The sequence below is a fragment of the Myxine glutinosa genome, unplaced genomic scaffold (genome assembly GCF_964187855.1).
Source record: "Myxine glutinosa unplaced genomic scaffold, kmMyxGlut1.1 SCAFFOLD_2052, whole genome shotgun sequence".
NCBI lineage: Eukaryota > Metazoa > Chordata > Myxini > Myxiniformes > Myxinidae > Myxine > Myxine glutinosa.
The window spans coordinates 37,501-58,560 of record NW_027618147.1 but is presented as its reverse complement, the minus strand read 5'-3'; the positions used below and the strand labels follow the sequence as shown (position 1 = coordinate 58,560).

Sequence of the window (21,060 nt, the reverse complement as noted above, 5' to 3'; positions counted from 1 at the left end):
GTGTTGAATATCGACCTTGAATTGTCAGTTTGGTCAACAAATTGGGTGGTGAAGGATATTTAACTGCACTTGAAATATCCAACATCTTATTTGCTCACAAATGTCAAGGATATCCAGTTCCCTTCGGAATAATTTGAACCTGTAGGGCTGCAGAAAGCTCTTCCCTCGGGCATTTTCATCCCAAAATGCATGCCCAGTTGATGCAGGAATCATGACTAGCTTAAGTCAAAAGAGAGTTTCCACAAGAGAGATTCTGGTATCAGATTACTTTCTTTTTTTGAGAATAAAGGCAGCCAATGGGCTTCGAGCATAACTGTGCACAACATTTGCTCTTCTTGCTATAAAGAACAATTTGCTCAATCTGCACTTGACCAGTTTTGCATAGCTTCAGCGACACACATATATATATATATATATATATATATATATATATATATATATATATATATATATATATATATATATATATATATATGAATGAATGATCGTTTTAAGGCCATTTTCCCCCGCTAGAGCGGGGGTTAGCCTTGCGGTCCCCATGACAATCATGGTTCCCTGTTTGAGGCAATGTTTTTATGGCCGGATGCCCTTCCTGACGCCAACCCTTGGTCACGCTCTTACGATGCGCAGGGATACGGTGTACCTATTCTAAACCGGGGTACACACCGGGATCATTCACCCCAGCAAGCTGGTACTCAATTTGCCGACCTCGGAAGGATGACAGGCTGAGTCAACCCCCCTGGTGTTAATTTAGCAATCGACCGGGATTCGAACCCACGATCCTAGGATCCCAAGCCGGCACCCTAACCGCTAAGCCAACACCAGGCTAGATTATATATATATATAATGGGGAATATATATATATATATATATATATATATATATATATACATACATACACATATATACATACATATATACATACATACACACATATACATACATATATACATACATACACACATATACATACATATATACATATATATACATACATATACATATACATACATATACATACATATACATACATATATATACATACATATATATATATACATATATATACATACATATATATATATACATATATATACATACATATATATTGTTACAGACACGACTTTGATGTTAAGGTGGGCCGAGCGGAATGGCCGTCGTGTCCGCACAAATTACCCGACTATACTCGACGTTGACGAAGTCGCGCTACGCTGGCTCAATAGGAAAGAGAAGACACCCGGCTGGGTTATAATGACACAATACGACACCAGGGGTTCAGTTCTCAAGACCTCCGGAGGAGGTTATATTAAGGCGGAAGGTTAGATTACAACTACAAGAGGGACAGCATAGAAAGACAGGCACTTAGACACACTCTTATATTAACCCTAGACAGACGACAGATAAACGGGACAACGCTGACTCACACGGGGTTTGATGGCTAGGAAAGGCAGATAGCGATGGCTCAAGGTGCACTCTTGGCTCAAAGCAGAATCGACTCGGTCCGGTCCAGAGATGCAGGGAGGTCACAGCGCTCGGAAGGCGACGTTCTTTCTCAGGCCTCTCCAAACTCAGGCGCATCTGTTTCAGCGCTCGCAGGTCCGTCTTTCTCCAGCTGGGGGCGAATCTGACGTCACATCCGGCGCGTGGCCGCGTATATCCGGCGGGGAGTGACACGCCCTCGGCTCGTTAGCTCCGCCTCGTGGAATCGGCACGTTGCTTCTCATTGGGTGCGTGCGGGGGGGGTTACTGGCTCCGCCCCCGACGAGGAGCTGACAGCCAGCCCCTTCGGGGTAACCCCGTGGAGCGCATGGTCTGGAGCTAATCGAGCCGGTGTGAGGACGCATCCTCCCCCGCTCCGCCGCCATCCCCTCTGTTGTTGTTGTAATTGTTGTTGTAGTTGTTGTTATTGTTGTTGTTTGGGGAAGAAGATGGGAGGAGGTATGGGAAAGGTCCTAAACTCACTACTGATGCCATATAATCACATTCTGGTGCAACGAAGAGTCATAATTAATGGAAACGAGGCCTTAACTGACATAGATTAAGAATAACTAGGAAGATGTCCGAAAGTTGGCTACGTGTGGTGCGGTGGACCTGGGCACGACATTTAATGGGGGAATAAGGGGAAGGTCGGCTCTACTGATTGTTATTTACATGCAATGGGACTAGGGAATGGGGGATTGGGGAAAGTTGGGGAGTATTGGAGAAAATAGGGGAATATTTACAAGCGGATATGGAGGCCAAATTCCATATTCGCAACATTGCACCCTTCTCTACCCTCGGGGCGTCCCGACCCGATAAATTTTTACCTACTTTAGTGTGGCACGCAATGTAGTTCCCTCTACTATTAACTCTACCCTGAGTGCGACAGTTTTACAGATATTCACAAATGAGTAAATATGTCCCCCTGCGACGTTGCACCCTTCTCCTCACAGAAACACACCCACAGGATAACCGAATCCGGAAAGAATTCGCAAACTACACATACAGCCGGTAGGGAGCATTATTTACAAGATTACGCTGATATCTACACTACGATCCAGGACCTGTCTTTGGAGGAACACATGCAGATGTTATGCATAGAGAGAGCGCGCTTGCCAACATCGATACACCAACCCACGAGTGCTCTGTGGCCGACGGCCTTTAATAACGTGCAGAGCACCCTTCCCGAGCATCAACAGCACCACCCCACCACCAATCGGTGCAGTCACCATTGTTCATTGGAATAAAAATAAATTCGACAACCCCTAACCCTGCAGGTGTCTCTTGCTCTTCTTGTGGTGCACTTGGTGTTAGTTAACAGTGGTTCACCTTTATGGCATAGGTGCCACGTTGACCCATAGGTCCATCCCCGGGTGGTGCTTGGCCGCAAACGAACTGCGGTCCATTGTGGGTGGCCACAAACATTGCGGTCCATATGGTGTATCGATCCCGGCAGCAAACAGCGAAAGTGCAGGCCCACAACTGCGCAGCCAGCACCTCTCTTTCCTCTCTCTCTACCCCAAAGCCAGATCCTCGGAGGTGGGAGACAAAAGAAGCAGACAAGTGAGTAAGGTGGTAAGGGCGCAAAAGTGCACGCAATATAAGGTAATGCACACTGGGGGCACATGGGAACCAGGTGAGACAGGTACGTTCCTATCGTACGCCCCCCCCCCCCACCAGGTAACCTACATGGCCCCTCCCTTACCCCTTACTGTATCCACAAAACACAACACTACCCATAAACATCTACTTTACAAATCAACAAACATCCCTACTGTCTTCCCCGTTCCTCCCATAAACCAAATTCGTCTTCTCTCCCTCCTAACCAATCAAATTTGCCATTTTCAACTCAACATCATAATTTGCCATTACCAATTCATCATCAGTCCCTCCTAGGGAGGGAGAGATGGAATCACCCCAATGTCTCATCCACGTCGTGATGCGTCTCACAAATCCACACAGCGATTCATCTCCTGCAACAAAACAAAGAAAACACAGGTGTGGAGTCATCATCATCACCACAGGTAAGTGGCTGCGTATGGTGCGACAGGTTCATCAATCCTAACTATCTCCTAAATGACTTTAACAACTTTACACTACCCGGGGTCTCTCTCCGGCCAAACCATTGGCCCTCTTACACTATGGGTTCTAAAAACCAATTCCCATTGGCCAAACTGTGGTGCTCTTCAATTTGGGGTCTCACTCCCCCGATTCATCTCCCGGTGCCCTCGCACAATTTCTGGGCTGCGGCGTGTACCTCTCCCAGTGGGTCTACCCACCTGCACACCTCCACCACTGCAGTTGCCTCCGAGCTTACCTGCTCCTTGCCCTAACCTAACTACCTGGGGAAGGCCCTCTGGCACTCTCCCCACTCGGTGCCCTCTCTGGCACTGGGCTACCCGGGTCCATCCTCCGGATCCTCGGGCCCCATCCACAACTCTACCGGCTCCCAGAGCCCACCTGCGGCCTCACCTGGCCGACATCCTCACAGTGGTGGAGTGCCCAACCAACTACACACACTAACAGGCTACACGCCCAGCCATTTCCACAACACTAATGCACCCATCCACAACACCATTCTGCAACCGCACCACAAATGCCAATATCCAACCACAATTTACCTGTACCCTCTACCTAACACTTACACTACCCGCCCCGGGTACTCGTGAAAGGGGTCCACTCTTCCCCCATCCACACCTTCGCACCACGCACACCACTCCATACCACTTACTCCAACTCTCTCCACACACCTGTACCTGCACACCTGTGCTCTCACACCTGGTGCCACCTGCACCCTTCTCTCCCCAAGCGCATTCGCGCTGATCCACACACTCACTACTCATACACTGCTCCACACACCTGTCCAATTGCACACCTGTGCAATCACACCTGTTCAATCCTCACACACACAGCATCATCTCAGCTAACTACTCCCTTCTGAAACTTGCGCTTCCCAGTCGTCCCTTTAACTATTGCGCTCCCTCGTCATTATCAACCACACTAAACTACCTGCGTCCCCACTACAGGTATCAGTCACTAACTAAACTTAACGTTACCTACTGTCATCTTCGCTAGATCCCTATCAATATAACCTAACCCACCCGGGCTAGTTTTCACTGCCATACACCCCATAATCTATTGCTCCTTTGCCCCACGCATGGGAAGGATGGTGGATTTGCCATCCCACCACATCGGGGGTCTCTCACTACCAATTTTGCACATCAAATTTCAACAAATCAAAAATTTGCCAATCACTACTCATCATCTGCCAATCACTACTGCCAATCCCTTGCCAATCATCAAATTTTGTTTTTCTCTAATTTTGGGGCCAAAACACTAACCTCATCACCCAGTCTACTCACTACTGCCTCTCGGTGCGCCAATTCCTGTCCAAAGCCCGGCTTCGTAAAGCCAAGCAATGGATGCTGGTTGTTTTGTGCCAGCGGCTGGATGCGTCCGGCACTCGGTGCAGGGACGGGGGCTTACCCGTGCCGAGATCCCACACACCACCTCGGCGTGGAGCCATCCAATGTCCCGATCTCGACCTGCCGGCACGTCTCAACAAAACGCGGTCGCCATAACGACCCTTCCTATCGGGCTGCCCGCTCCGCCTATTGGAGCACAGACGTGGCCGTTCAAAGCGAGGCCCAGCGTGGATCGCGCACGGCGGTTCTTTCGAACCCGCCGTGGCTCGGATCCCCGCTGGTTCTCGCGGCACGCGAAGCCCGGCACGCACCGAGGGCCCGCTTCGGCTAAAAGTCGACCTGACCTTTAACCCGTGTAACGTCGATGCTTCACCTGCATGCTTACACCCCGAAGCCCGTTCCTTGCTCACACATCCAGCTGTGCCCATGCTCCTCGTACCCTTCCTTACACACCCAGGTACACCCATTCCACTCACAGCCTTGGTCACACACCTGACCACCGAACACTTTGGCACACATTCGTTGCTCGCACACCTCACCAATACACCGCTTCGCGCCCCCTCCTCGGTCACCTCCTCTGTGACAATCACAGGTGTGCCCTCATTCGCACACCCTTCCACGTGCCTCACCACCAACTCCAGCGTGCATTCCCACTCACGCTCTACCATTCCAGGTGTGCATCCTTCCATCCCAGGTGTACATCCTCGCTCACCTGTCACAACTAACTCACGCTCCATGTCACTCTCACTACTTTCACCTCCACTCGTGACAACGCACTCACCCTTACTCTTGACAGCACACTCTTTCCCCATGCACCTGTCCGTCACACACCTTTCTCGCGCACACTCTCCCGTTACACCCTCTGTAACACTCACCACAGGTGGACACTCTTCCTTACTTCTGACAGCGCACTCTTTCCTCATGCACCTGTCCGTCACACACCTTTCTCGCGCACACTCTCCCGTTACACCCTCTGTAACACTCACCACAGGTGGACACTCTTCCTTACTTCTGACAGCGCATTCTTTCCTCATGCACCTGTCCGTCACACACCTTTCTCGCGCACACTCTTGCGCACACTCTCCCGTCACACACTTCACCCACGGCCTCTCACGAACACCCGGGTCCATCTCGACCCCCAAGCTCCTTAAATCCCCTGGCGCATCATACGCACGACCATATTGGTCACCACTTACACCGGGTCCTCTTCCTCTTCGCTTCTCCTCCATCACCTGCGAATCCCTCATCCGGTTAATGAGCACATCATCACGATCCAAACACAGACTTTGGACCAATTCTTTTATCTCCTCTTTTATCTCTTTCTTATCCCCTCTCCGTCGCTTCTTAATTTCGCTCATCCCTTCTTCCACTTCTTCTAATTTGTGCTTCACCTCTTTTATTCCCCGGTACGTCTCCTCAAGCTCATCCTCTAAGGCTACCTTGACCGTTTCCAGGTGCGTCCTCACCTGCCGGTCCTTCGTCTCCATTACCTCTATCACCTCGTCCAACCTCGTTGTCAGTCCCTCACGTACCATCTGACATTCCCTCTTCGTCGCTACCAAGTCATCTTTTAGTTCTTTCTGTGTCGCCTTTAGACCTCCTAATACCGCAGTGTTCCTTTGAACCTGCTCCACTAACTCCGTCTGTCCCACCGTCAGCTGCTCCACCTCCTGCGTCAGGTCCTCTATGCCCCCTTGTAACTTTACAGTCCCCTTTCTCACCTCCTTCTCCATGTGCTCCTCACAGTGCCTCACCTCCTCGCGCACTCCTCCGACCTCCTCACTCACTCCTCTTCTGATCTCTTCTCCCATCACTTGCATCTCCTGCCCAGATGCCACCCTCATCTGCTCCATTTCCTCCCTGTGAGCATCCAGTTTGGTTTCTACCCCCATTCTGACCCCCTCTATCTGCTGCTCCATTTGTTCAACTTCCCTTTCCGCTTGGTCCCTCATGTCCCTCAATTTGCCTTCCATACTGTTTTCTAACCCCTCTAACCCATTTTTCACTCCCTCTATCTGATTCTCCTGGGCAGCCATTCTATTTTCTACCCCCATTAACCCATTTTTCACTTCTTTTATCCCGTTGTCTAACCCCTCAAAATTATTGTCTATCTTCCCAAATTTCTTGTCTAACTCCTCAAAATTATTGTCTAACCCCTCACTGGTACCCCTCGCTTCGTCCCTCATTACCCCCATTTGCTCACTCTGAGCCCTCGCTTCGTCCCTCATTACCCCCAATTGCTCACTCTGAGCATCCATCCGGTTCCCCATTACCCCCATTTGGTTTTCCAATCGCTCACTATTCTTTTCCATAAGGGCCGTCATTTGTATAAAAAAAAGTTCCAATCTTCCCAGCGGCGCTACTTCGGTCGCGGGCACGGTGACCAGCGAGGCGCCATTTTGCGCGCCCGCTTCTTCGTGCGTGACGGCGCTATTTTGCGAACCTGCCGCCCTCACTGCTTCGCTCTCCTCCTGTCCCTCATTTTGGTCCTGGATCGACCCTACCTCACTCTCCTTTACCGGACCCCAGCTGTCTTGATCCGCCATAGCGCGACTTGCAAAATTCGAGTTTCGTAAAACAAATCCAATTTTTTTTTTTTTTCGTTATAATTTCGTCGAGCGCAGTACGCGCTCCGAATCGATTTTCCCTCCCAAAATTTGGGCCTAATAAATTTAGTCCCGGGTTCGAATTCCACTCCTCGACACCAATTGTTACAGACACGACTTTGATGTTAAGGTGGGCCGAGCGGAATGGCCGTCGTGTCCGCACAAATTACCCGACTATACTCGACGTTGACGAAGTCGCGCTACGCTGGCTCAATAGGAAAGAGAAGACACCCGGCTGGGTTATAATGACACAATACGACACCAGGGGTTCAGTTCTCAAGACCTCCGGAGGAGGTTATATTAAGGCGGAAGGTTAGATTACAACTACAAGAGGGACAGCATAGAAAGACAGGCACTTAGACACACTCTTATATTAACCCTAGACAGACGACAGATAAACGGGACAACGCTGACTCACACGGGGTTTGATGGCTAGGAAAGGCAGATAGCGATGGCTCAAGGTGCACTCTTGGCTCAAAGCAGAATCGACTCGGTCCGGTCCAGAGATGCAGGGAGGTCACAGCGCTCGGAAGGCGACGTTCTTTCTCAGGCCTCTCCAAACTCAGGCGCATCTGTTTCAGCGCTCGCAGGTCCGTCTTTCTCCAGCTGGGGGCGAATCTGACGTCACATCCGGCGCGTGGCCGCGTATATCCGGCGGGGAGTGACACGCCCTCGGCTCGTTAGCTCCGCCTCGTGGAATCGGCACGTTGCTTCTCATTGGGTGCGTGCGGGGGGGGTTACTGGCTCCGCCCCCGACGAGGAGCTGACAGCCAGCCCCTTCGGGGTAACCCCGTGGAGCGCATGGTCTGGAGCTAATCGAGCCGGTGTGAGGACGCATCCTCCCCCGCTCCGCCGCCATCCCCTCTGTTGTTGTTGTAATTGTTGTTGTAGTTGTTGTTATTGTTGTTGTTTGGGGAAGAAGATGGGAGGAGGTATGGGAAAGGTCCTAAACTCACTACTGATGCCATATAATCACATTCTGGTGCAACGAAGAGTCATAATTAATGGAAACGAGGCCTTAACTGACATAGATTAAGAATAACTAGGAAGATGTCCGAAAGTTGGCTACGTGTGGTGCGGTGGACCTGGGCACGACATTTAATGGGGGAATAAGGGGAAGGTCGGCTCTACTGATTGTTATTTACATGCAATGGGACTAGGGAATGGGGGATTGGGGAAAGTTGGGGAGTATTGGAGAAAATAGGGGAATATTTACAAGCGGATATGGAGGCCAAATTCCATATTCGCAACAATATATATACATATATATACATACATATATATATATACATATATATACATACATATATATATATACATATATATACATACATATATATATATACATATATATACATACATATATATATATACATATATATACATACATATATATATATACATATATATACATACATATACATATATATACATACATATATATACATATATATACATACATATATATACATACATATATATATACATATATATACATACATATATATATATACATATATATACATACATATATATATATATACATATATATATATACATATATATATATACATATATATACATACATATATATATATATACATATATATATATACATATATATACATACATATATATATATACATATGTCAAGTCGTAGATTTGTTATTGCCTAAAGTTCAGTTATAGACGTTGGTTGCTAATGTGTTATGATTTAAATGTTGTTTAAAAATGCTATTTTCATAAAGTTAATAAAAGGTTTTTGCTTCGTTTTAGTCTAAAATGAGGAAAGGCTCGCTTCGGTCGTGCTGGACAATTGTATACGTGTGCTTTTTCGAGGCTAGATAAGGCCGGTCGTAAAATCACGCTCACATGCGCGTGATTTTGTGTAACGCTAGTAGAATGATTAGATTGCAGACATAAACCTATTGTTTTTACCATATATATTTTGTATTAATCACAGCGACGCCTGACTCTGTATAAACATGCTTTGAATTACTCATGTGAACAAACCCATATATTTTATGGTCTTATCTGGCTGGCCAAGCATGGTCTTATCTGGCCAAGCATGCACTCTTCTCTCTGTGAGTTACATTTTTCGTCACCTCGGAGCTTTTGAAACTATATCTGGTCCGAATGATAAGGAAGGGCTGACTCCCCCGAATGACAGCGGATGACGGTGGGGGCTAGGGATAACGGTGGGAGGGACTCTCGCCAGTCGCTTTGTTCTCTCGGAGATTTTCTGATAATCGTATTCATATATAAGTGAATGAGAATCAATGCGTTTGCAGGAAGGCTGGACGTGGCATGAAGCTGGTTCTTGCTGTAGATGTCCGACTTCTTCCGGATCTGTATAAGTTGGTTTTTAATAAAGCTGCGTCATTTCAGGCTATTTGTGGACTTCTTTTGCAAACGAAGAGCTGCTTCTTCACAAATGGTACCAGGAGTGGGGTCAGCACCGGACGACGGGAAACGGAGCCCGAGGGACAGGAGGAAGGCTGCCTGAGGCCGGCGCCGGCACGCGGATTTGATTAAAGGTGGGAGTTGTTTTATATCAGAGGGCTATTATTCCAAATTCGTACCTTCCTCCCTCGAGCGGGTTCAGTCTCCCTGTCTCCGCGCGGCCTGCACTCGAACAGAAATTGTAAGTAAAGGCTCATTTTAGGCCTCAGAATGACGTGGCTTTGTTAAAGCCAGGATAAACAAGTAAGGATACCAGTAAGGACTTAACAGTAAGCTTAAAGTTACAGTTAGCACCAGGAGGGGAAAGTGAGGTCGGACAGCCGTAAAGGTTGAGCCAGGCCGAGAACTTTCCAGGAAGGAACAGCCCAGAGACAAGATGGGGTATGCCATTGCATGCCAGGGAACGAAGGGCTGTGGCTAACTTAAGAGGGCCATAAAAACATGGCCAGTAAAAGGATTTGCGCAGGATATCGGTAAAGATAACGTTCGATAAGGGTAACATTATAAGTTAACAAGGGAAAGGGGAAAATGAGGTCGGACAGCCATATAGGTTGAAGCCAGGTGGCCAAGATTTTTCCAGGAAGGAACAGCCCAGAGACAAGATGGGGTATGCCATTGCATGCCAGGGAACGAAGGGCTGTGGCTAACTTTAGAGGGCCATAGGAACATGGCCAGGAAAAGGAAAACGCGCAGTAGGTAGGCTTGACAAGTAAGTAAGCAGTTAAGCAAGTAAATCAGCGATTGATGCCGCTGGACCAGATGCCAGACCAAGACCCCCCAACCCCCCCAAGACCTGAGCTCAGTCCCGGGGCTCTAGGCAACACCCCCCACCCCCCCAAGACCTGAGCTCAGTCCCGGGGCTCTAGGCAACACCCCAACACCCCGCCCTGCCTTCCCTTTTTCACCTCAACCCACCCCGTCCAACCCGTCCCAAAAATCCTTTTCCTTGAATGAGAGACGTAACATGAATGAGCAAAGATTGTACATGAGAGTGGCTGGAGAAAGGCATGATTTGAGTCGATCTGAGTTTCGCGCGAAGTCTGGGAGACTTATATGAGTATATGAATGAGGAATGAATGTATATTGGGATGTTAATTGACGTGTGTATCTGGCCAATGTATTTGTCTGTCATCTGTTTGGGAGTTGTTTGGGAAGCGAATTGATATAAATCGGGTCAGGAAAGCACTCGGAGTGCCCTTGTCGACCTACTGTTGATATGAAGCGGTTTCTTGGAGATGGTTGCAGGATGGGCTGCTTTGTCTTTCGAGCGGCAGTCGGACGGAGGTTTGGAGTTTGTGGAACTGGAGGTTCAGAGTTTGGGTCGAAGTGTGTGTTTGACTGGAATCGAAGAATTCATTCAATGGCAGATATTGTGGATTGTATGTGTGGGATGTATCGCTGAGGCAGCTCACCTTTGGAATTGGTGTCGTGTGGTGCATTTGGGGTCGGGGAGGTGGAGCGTCGGAGATCCTGTTTTTTTGCGATGTTTACGAGCTAGGGATGAGTTCTGACAGCTCACTGTTATGACGGCCCTCATTCGAGAGCGGCGCGCAGTTTTGGTTGCCACGGCTACGAGCCTCGCAGGAAACCGCGAGGCGGGAGTGTTGGGATTCGTGTGGAGGCACGAGGGTGCGCGCCAGGACGGAGGGCGGCGTGGCGTCGTCGCGTTGAGATGGTTGTGCCAGGTCGATCGGCGATCTCTGAATTTAAATCGGATTTTTGTCATGTGTGTTGTGAAATTAACGTCTATCCGAGAATCCTGGCGATGTTCGTTTAATTAAAGTGTGGTACAAACCTGTGTTTCCGCCGTGCGGCTCCGTGGAAGTTTGGGTAGAGTTATTGTGCGTTCGGGCAGGAGCCGAGCGAACCGCGAGTCACGTGTGCGCTGAATGGGGGCTCTCGGTTTTGGGCAGTTGTCGTTGTAATTGTTGTTGTCAGGATGGGAAATAAGAGCAGTTGTTGTTGAGTTTGTTGAATTGGGTTCAGAACATGAGATTTGCTCAGAGTGCCGGCGATAACTCGCCCACTCTCAGAGGAGGATGTGTGCCCAAATGCATTGTGGGTCATTTCGACTTTGCTGGATGTCGGACGTTCAGTTTCAACTGTCGGTATGTGGTGTGGCTTGTGCCAAGGTGTGGGCGCGAGGAGGTGTGTTGATGAAGCGTTGTGCGAACGAGGAGGGATGTGCGAAAGGTGTGCACCAGGTAGAGAGGTGCTGCATTGTAGAGCACGCCTGGAAGTTCCTGGGCGGATTGTGACGGTTGTTGGATTCGTAGGATGTTAGCATTTTGCAATGTGGAGCCACAATAATGATCATCTGTCTGTCTGGATGTGGAGTTCTTGCAGGGAATGTCGCCGGACTTGTAATTGTATTAGTTGCGGAATAATAAAGCGCTGGTTACCCCAATTCGAAGTTTGACCTTTTAAAGTTTAGTTGACCTTTGTTCGAGATTTGTAAGGGAAAGAGGTCGGAGATAATTCACTAACCTTGGAAGAACGACAGGCTGTCAGTCTACTGGAGGTTGCTTTAACGGCAGGATATATAGGACTTAAATCTGGAGAATATCGGGACATTATATTGTGGGTAAAACTGAAATCATGTACGTAATTAATGAACAGAGAATATCGAGTTCTGTTTGTCGTTGTAATTGTCGTTGAGGTCCCGATTCAGGGGTCTCAAGAAATAAACAGACTTCCGGTGCCGACCGGAAGCGTCAGGTACAGTACGCTTGAGTTTAATTTAACCGGGCCGAGCACAGTGACGTGTGTGATCGAGCAATGGGGATAGTCATGGTCAGTGAAATGCAGTGAAATGCAGTGAACATGCCCGATTTTGGCTTTGCGAGGCTCCGGATAGAAATTGGCATTTCAATACTGTGGATTATATTGTGCCTGCCCGGAAAGGTGATGTCCTGTGCTGGGGCTGGCGACATGCCTCTGTTATTTGTCTGTCTGTCGGTCTGATTGTAAGTCTTTGGTACTGGGAGGGCTAATTGAGTGCTTAGGCGTCATTGTTCCATGGAGGCAGGAGCTGTGAGTCACAAAATGTAAATGTAACAGAGAGATGGACAGGACAACAATGGAGTTTATATGGACGGGTTTGGGGCAGTTTCAATCTGACGATTACAGAGTGCTTTGTTCCGTTCACGAAACATGTAAAATTCATGGAGTTGAAGTGGTTTGCAAGAAGGTAGCAGAGTCAGTACTGGGATGCAACCTCGTCCAGGGGTTTTGGTCCAGCCTGCAAGGAGTCCAGGGGCTTGTTTCAGGGCTGGGTCGCCAAAAATGGGATGCTGTGCCCATCTGGATGTAAAATTATCCATCAAGGACGGGGAATGATGTGCAGTGTGATTGGGTAAGAGGTAAAGGCCATAAAACACCAACCCCATGAGGAACGAAATAAATGGAGACGTCGAGATCCTACTTGAAGACCTACTGGGATTGAAGAACTTGATTGGGATTGAAGGATGGTTGGGATTGAAGAACAACCTACTGGGATTTCATGATGGGCAACAGTGTATGAGTGAGTAATTGTGATCTGTTTAAGTGTAAGAGGCGGTGGAGAAGAAAGGGGTGATGAAAAGTTATTTGTTTTAGTGTGAAGTAGGTTGGTTGCTTATTTGTCACAGTAAGATGAGAGTTGTGTTTTTAAGCTTGGTCTTTGAATGAATTGTTGATTGGAAAAGTGATTTTTGATCGCTGATCCGATCTGGTTTTGAATTGTTTGATTTAATTTTGAGTTGATTGGAGGTAATAAGGATTTGTGTCGATTTCCTGATTTGAGTTCATCTGGAAACAAAGACAGATGGGATTAATGTGTATATCAGGAACATTTTGGAAAAGAAATATGGATATATGACATTACTAAAATATAACCAAGCAATTGAGAGTTCTTGGGTTAATGGGATATAAATAAATGCATCTACAAATTGACGGTTTATAAAAAATTTAGTTCTGGATGATACTTAAACGATGAACAATGTTGGCAATATACAAAGAATGTGACTTGTTTTTTGGGGGGAAAACATGTGGTTTAAAATTGGTTGGCTAAGTTTTAAAGATGGAGATGTTTCGCAGAACTCTTATGATTATTTATATGAGTGGTGGACTATTCCATGGCGAAGCATTTTTCAGTTTATCGAAAGTTGGATTTTGTAAAATAATGGTTTAATATAACCACAGTAGAAAATAATATACAGATTTGGGACATTTGTAAACTTTCGAATAATGAGAAGATTCATAAAATTCATTTTATTTATTTCATGGAAAATATTTGGGTTGCAAGTGGAGAAGCATGGTATGGTATAAAAATAAAGAGGGAGTATCCAGGAAAAGGATGTTCAAGTGAACTTTGTGCTGTGAAAAGAATGTCGAGTTAATGGAAGTGTTTTGTTCGATTAAATTTGTTCAATTTGTGTTCAAATGACCATCGATGTTGGGGGCAAAGTTATGGGTGGATTTGGTGAGTGGTTTTGGGCAAACGGAGATTAATTTAGATTTATCATAGTTAAGTTCGAGGAAGTTGATTTGAAGCCAGAATTTTATTTGGATGCCAGAAAGGAGAAAGGAGATGCTGAAAGCCAGAAAGGAGATGCTGTTGTCTACTCTGAATGACAGGTGGTGGTATCCAGGGCGCTGAGGAGTTTGTTCACGTTGTAAAGTTTGTTTATTTATTTGTTTATTTAGTTTGGATTTTGAGGAGAGCAGTTTCAGTACTGTGGCTGGAGCAGAATCCGGATTGGGATGTTTCATACAGGTTATTGGCAGAGTGGTGATGTTTGAGTTGAGTGGCCACAGCACGTTCCAAAACTTTTGACAGAAAGGGTAGGTTGGAGATGGGTCTGAAGTTATTTAGGGTGTCAGGGTTTAGTCCAGGGTTTTTCCAGAATGGGGGTGAAGTTTCACGAGTTTTTGGGGAAATCGGTATGTGAAGCTGGATTAAGTTGGAACTGCTTGATGAGCCATGGAGATGGATTGGGTTTTGTTGTTGGTTGTCTGGGAGTTCGGTTGTTGCATTGCCAAAGGTTTCTGTGTGGTGGACACACTCGTTGGCTGTTGTCTTGTGTGACGTGGAGGGAGATGTATGTGGCTGCGTGTGGCTGCCTGGAATCGGGAAGGCGGCTACAGTGGTTGATATTGGTTGTGGATTGTCCGGGGTGCTTCGATTTGCATAGGGGGTGAAGATTGGGATATTACATTATTTTAAGTAAGTATTGGCATGAGTAATTACATAAGTAATTATGAGTTATTATGAGTATTAGTTATGAGTAAGTGATTATTACCTTCGCAAAAGCGGAAGGTTATGTTTTGATCGCTGTGTATTTATTTGTATGTCTGTGTGTGTGTGTGTGTATGTGTATGTTATTCGCATAACTCAAAAGGTATTCAACCGATTCGCATGAAATTTGGTGGGATGATAGGTTATTATCCGGGAACCATTTGATTAGATTTTGGAATCGATCGGGTCAAAGGTCAAGGTCAAGGTCATGAAAAGGTCATGGATGTGATTACAATATCAAACTTTTGGCGGGATAGAATGGTTTAATTTGAAACAAATCTTCCCGCATGACAACGTAGGTGTGGCTTTGCTACACAGATCTTGTAGTCTTTTATTTTGGCAACAAAAGTAGCTGCGGCGAAGGTATGCGCTCTACCGAGTGCCCGTTCTAGTTTTAGTAAAGTTACATGTTTCGCTGTGTTGTGGATCTGGGGACAAGCTAGTTTGATGGGTACCCTGGGGTCTTCGGCGTGTCTATGTGTTTGGCTGTCTGTTACACCGGACTCTTGAATGGGTTTTCATGAGACGAATTTCAGACATAACAGTGAGAATCTATTTTGAGCGAATCACAGTGGGTGAGGAAAACATTGTGTGTGACCAGACACCAGAACTGACCAGAATTGAAATTGGAAGTAGACCAGGTTATTTCTATTATTTGTTTATTCGTGAAAATAAATAAATAATAGGGGGAGGTTAATGGAGGTTAATGGTGGTTTGTTTGTGTTAATGGAGGTTAATGGTGGTTTGTTTGTGTTAATGGAGGTTAATGGTGGTTTGTTTGTGTTAATTCTAGTTGAAACTCTAGCTGAAGTAATTTTCGTTTATTTTTATTATTTTATTGATTTTTTATGATTTTGATTGATTTTTTGATTTGATTTGAGATTTGAGATGATTGATTTTTATTAATTTTATAATTTTATTTTTATTGATGTTGGAAACAGGTAATGGGATGCTGAGAGAAGGATTGAATTTAATTTGAATTGGACTGGATTAAATGGGATTGAATTTAAAAATTGAATATTGGATAAAATTGGATCCACTTGAAAAAAAGTGGATTAGGAAATTGGAGAAAAGGTGTTCTATGAAACTATGAATTGAATGAATTGAATCTATGAATTGGAGACCTGTAGACCAGGCGTTCCCAGGAGACTTGTGGACCAGGTGTTCCACCAGAGGAAAAAGACCAGGTGTTCGTGGAGCACTTCACCTGCAAGAACGCCTTGGAACCAAGGTGGAAGGGACCAGTCCAGGTGTTGCTGACTACACCAACGGCAGTCTTTTGCGAGGGCAAGACCTCGTGGATCCACGCCACGCACTGTAAGTTGGCCATACAAGCACCAGACACTACACTGCAAGATAAACACAACCACAACATAACGGCTATAACATTCTCTAGGGGGGTTAGTAGGATTAATGGGGTGGTAAAGGGACTCCAGTGCTTATCCACCCACCTGGTCCCACCCCATGGGACAATGTTTATATGCGGCGACAAGGCTTACCCCTATTTACCAAATAATTGGGGGGGCACATGTTATCTGGGTTCAGTCCTTCCTGACGTTGAGATACTGGATGAGCTAGACCCAAAGTCCTTGGACAGGCGTTATAAGAGGTCAGTCATGAACGAAGATGGAACCACTAAACTACACGGGAGCCTATGGGAAAAGGTGTTTGGTTTCTTCTTCCCAGGAGCGGGCACAGTCATGGATAGTTTCCGGATAGATAAATTGGCTTTGGCCCTAGAAAAGGTGGCAAACGACACCGCTACGGCTCATGACATACTATTGGACACGGTAATTCACATGCGTACAATGGTGATGCAGAAGTGAGACTAAGGGAAACTAGCCACGCCCTGACGATCGATCGGATCGCGCGCGAAAATTCTTATACATTTAGCTGGCCCACTGACTGGTTCCAGGGATGGACGGGCACCATAGTGAAGTGGTTATTGACCGCACTGGCTGTGATAATCGGGGTAGTAATTTGGGGGGCACTAATGAAATCTCTAGTCCTCCTCTGTATGAGAAAGTATTTTACAGGATGGAAAGTGAAGAAGCCGCCGACAACGACTATGGCTCTGACCACAGAGGCCGTCGACCTGAACGGGTCCTTCAACAAGGCAGTTGCGACCGGCGCTCCAGAAAATTGCATTGAATTTTGTAATGACTGTGATACTTGTGTGGATCCCATGTGGGAACTGGCTGCTGCCTGTAACGGTGTCTGTGATGACTGTGATACTTGTGCTATAAACCCCTTGCGTGTACTGGCTAACGCTGCTTATGTATTACAAGCTGACAGCTGCACGCCCCCTTCCGACCCAACTATGGATCTGATTGCGACGCTGGGTCTGGCGATCGAGGGACCCGACGTGGATATCCTAGACCCGCAAGCCGACCAGGCGCCCAAGGGAGACTTTGACATAAAGGAAGTTCCTCTCTTTGCTTCATATGTATTAAGTTCAAATGCTTCAAGTGAATCGGATTTTTACGCTCTGTACCCTGACCAGGAAATTGAGACACAAGATACTAACAATATTATGTATTCCCCAGAACAGCAGCACGTGAGGGACCTCATGGGCATGATCGTTGATTAACTTCGAAGATCTGCAAGGACTGAGTCTGCAAAGGGTGGGGGGAGCAAGTTCCGCAGGGGAGGTGATGGGCCCTCTGGCGGAGCAGAACCTCATCTGGACCAGACACCTTCGTTGTGGATCCGAAACGTTAATGGACTTTCATGTTCTGAGCCCTCAGGTTCAAAGCACGCACCACACGACACGTTCCCCAAATGCACGGGCGAGGCGCTTTGGGCGCACGGTATGCCCTTGGGAGATACCCGCATTACACGATTGTCTTTCAATAAAGCCCGATGTGGCACGTTGTCTCTTAAGATACTTTGTCTCGACGAGACAAGAGGAAGGAATGTCAAGTCGTAGATTTGTTATTGCCTAAAGTTCAGTTATAGACGTTGGTTGCTAATGTGTTATGATTTAAATGTTGTTTAAAAATGCTATTTTCATAAAGTTAATAAAAGGTTTTTGCTTCGTTTTAGTCTAAAATGAGGAAAGGCTCGCTTCGGTCGTGCTGGACAATTGTATACGTGTGCTTTTTCGAGGCTAGATAAGGCCGGTCGTAAAATCACGCTCACATGCGCGTGATTTTGTGTAACGCTAGTAGAATGATTAGATTGCAGACATAAACCTATTGTTTTTACCATATATATTTTGTATTAATCACAGCGACGCCTGACTCTGTATAAACATGCTTTGAATTACTCATGTGAACAAACCCATATATTTTATGGTCTTATCTGGCTGGCCAAGCATGGTCTTATCTGGCCAAGCATGCACTCTTCTCTCTGTGAGTTACATTTTTCGTCACCTCGGAGCTTTTGAAACTATATCTGGTCCGAATGATAAGGAAGGGCTGACTCCCCCGAATGACAGCGGATGACGGTGGGGGCTAGGGATAACGGTGGGAGGGACTCTCGCCAGTCGCTTTGTTCTCTCGGAGATTTTCTGATAATCGTATTCATATATAAGTGAATGAGAATCAATGCGTTTGCAGGAAGGCTGGACGTGGCATGAAGCTGGTTCTTGCTGTAGATGTCCGACTTATTCCGGATCTGTATAAGTTGGTTTTTAATAAAGCTGCGTCATTTCAGGCTATTTGTGGACTTCTTTTGCAAACGAAGAGCTGCTTCTTCACACATACACACATACATATACATACATACACATATATATATATACATACACACATATATATATATATATATATATATACACATACATACATACATACATACATACATACATACATACATACATACATATATATATATATATATATATATATATATATATATATATATATATATATATATATATATACATACATACATATATATATATTCATACATATACACATACATATACACACATACATACATATATATAATATATATATATATATATATATATACATACATACATATATATTGTTGTGGATATGAGAATGTTGTTTTTTTTTTTTATTGTTGTGTAGTGAATTGTTGTAAAATGTCACCCTCCTTCCTGCATTTGTTGTTGTATAAAGGTCAAAGGGCGTTCCCATAGTTAATTCCATAAAACATACACGCAGGACACCATATCTCCCTGTTCAGTAGTTATATCCTTATTATGTGTATTAGTGTAAGGCTGTGTCTTCCATTAATTTAAATACTCCATTGCACCAAGTGAAATAAGAGTAGATTCCCTTCACATTCCCCTTCCAACCATTGCCAACTGCATTCCCTCAAAGCCTCAATTTCCAACTCACTGGGCGGTTTGTTAGGGTTGCTACAGCGGTGGTTTGTTTCCTCCCAAGACTCCATTAGCCACGAGGTAATCTCGGAGCCGAAGGTGGGAAGAGTCGGCCCAGCGCCGGGAACAAGGCGTGGCCTTGCCAACGCCTCCTCTAACGGCGGGATCGGGAGCCCGCACGACCAACCAGGGCCGAGGTGAGCTCACCGATGGGCGTGTCCTGGACACCAGCGGCTTGATCACCTGAGGCGCTATAAAGAGCGCGCGCGAAAGCCTTGAAGTGGTTGGACTAAGAGAGAGGAGAGAAGGGGCGAAGCGAAGCAAAGAGAGCAAGAGAGAGAGAGGGAAAAGCGAAGCAAAGAGAGCAAGAGAGGGAGTCAGAGAGAACAAGTGCCAAGTGCCAAGCCTGAGAACAAGTACAACCACTGCAGCTTCAATCAAACCACCACAGCTTTGAGCTTCGACGGCAGTTTCGTCCGTGGCTGCGAAGGAACGGCGGCTGCTAAACGTGCCGATCGACCAGGGGCGGCGGCTGCTCACTCCCGGCCTGACCGTGCTCCGGTTCCAGTTTTCGTCCTCTCCCTCCAGCCATCCACCTCCTGCCATTCCTGTCATCATTCCCCGCGTGAGTCTGTCTTTGTTTGTTCTGTCCCTGGGTAAAGTAAGACTGTTTAGATAAGCGAGCAATTTTCACTGTGTCACCTTTCCTCTTCTGTATTTTATTTTCTTATCCTTCCTTCTTCCTTCCTTGGTTTCTTTGGTCCTGTACATAGTAATAAATTATATTCGTATTGCCAACCCTTTTTGTCTTCTTCTTCTTCTTCTTCTTTACATCCTTCGTCTTAGTCTTTTCCCCATTGAATATCTGTGGCGCGATTCGGCCAACGTTCAGGAATCGGGTTAGTCGGGGTAACTGTTCGGGCGCGGCGGCCATCCGCTCGGCAAACAACATCCTCACCGCGGTCCCGTAACAATTGGTGTCGGGAGCGAGATTGGACCCGAAGCGCGCTTAACGCGCTCAAAATTACGAGCGGCCGAAATTCTGTTTTGTTTTGTTTTAGAAAAATCCGAAATTTGAAATCACGCCATGGCTAGTCAAGGCAAAGGGATGCCGGTGGGGGAACTAGAAGAGGGGTTAGGGGTAACCCAGGACCACAGGGAAGAAATGGAGGAGAGCAATGAGGAGGTGGTTGAGGGAGTATCAGGTGCGCAAAATGGCGCCCTCGCGCACGTGGTTGTAGCGGCACCAAATTTAGCCATGGTCGCGGCAGCCGAACCCGAGATGCCAGGGTACATGCGAGCCTTCATGGCCCAATTCATGGCAGAAGTACAGAAAAAGAACGACAGTATGGACAGGTTGTAAGGCCAAATGGGAGCAATGGGGGGCCAAATGGGAGCAATGCAGGGCCAAATGGGAGCAATGAGGGACGAAGCAAGGGGCACCAGTGCCCAAATTGGGAAGATAGACAGCAAATTGGAGGGGTTAGACAATAGATTTGAGGGGTTGGACAA

The 21,060-nt window shown here is 46.5% G+C and overlaps 2 protein-coding genes and 1 long non-coding RNA gene across 3 annotated transcripts in view; 2 read left to right on the top strand and 1 right to left on the bottom strand.

Annotated features, from left to right (window-relative positions):
- MSRB1 (methionine sulfoxide reductase B1) overlaps positions 1-21,060 on the bottom strand; it is a gene marked incomplete at its 5' end in the record, with an annotated part of 34,237 nt that overhangs the window by 1,074 nt on the left and 12,103 nt on the right. The gene's annotated exons all lie outside the window — the stretch shown is intronic.
- The window catches only part of RPP21 (ribonuclease P subunit p21), a 43,754-nt gene that overhangs the window by 13,369 nt on the left and 9,325 nt on the right, over positions 1-21,060 (top strand). The window lies entirely within an intron of this gene.
- Positions 14,189-18,295, top strand: LOC144889242 (uncharacterized). Its single transcript, XR_013621671.1, has 2 exons — positions 14,189-15,943; positions 15,984-18,295. It is a non-coding gene; the product is annotated as an uncharacterized LOC144889242 (long non-coding RNA).